Below are 802 nucleotides of genomic sequence, written 5' to 3'. Positions count from 1 at the left end.
CCATAGGTACACGGTCACATGACAGGTCATTTTAAAAACACTGATAGTCAGTGAGTGGCGAACAGGTGTAATATTTATGTGCGTGCAACAGCGACATCTCCTGGTGGAACGAGAGTATGACGTTTGTCCTGTGGCCAGAGCATGAACTGTGTATTTCATGAACTTGTAACTGGTACAAATGCATTTTCTAATGCTCATTGAATTTCAGAAATAACACAAGGTCAGTGTGCATTAAACACCGCAGCATAAACATCGACCATATTATTATCATCATTGTTGTTGTTATTATTATTGATGTCACGGGAATATTTCATAACTTATCATGTTTGGATGACATTCATCTAAGTATGTAAGCAACAAGTATTTGTTTTGCAAGTTAATGTTAAGGTCTATATTTCTGATACATGATGAAAAGTCTGGGTGAGGCAGTTGTATTCCATGTCAGTGAAATAGATAACACTGAAAAAAAACAACTGTTTCTGGGGTAGAATATCTATTCAGGACTGGGGCCCATTGCCTCACAGTAACATTATAACTGAGGATAAACATTGCCCTGATTATTCCTTAAAAAGCATCAACCTTCTGAGGTCTCTTCTCTTTCAGCCATCCCCCTACTACCAAACAAAGTTCACGGTGAAAGTCCAACTCGTACGCAATTTAACTTTAGCAGTAGCTTCTAAGGCAGTGAAACTGACAGGCAGTTTACGTATACACTGTTGCCCATGAAGTTGAAATAATTTTGTTTTCAGACACATTCCTCTTTTTATTCATATTTATACATATCAGTAATCAACTTTGACAA

Source organism: Sparus aurata, chromosome 18 (genome assembly GCF_900880675.1).
Source record: "Sparus aurata chromosome 18, fSpaAur1.1, whole genome shotgun sequence".
NCBI classification, from domain to species: Eukaryota; Metazoa; Chordata; class Actinopteri; order Spariformes; family Sparidae; genus Sparus; species Sparus aurata.
Note: the sequence above shows the minus strand (reverse complement) of the source record.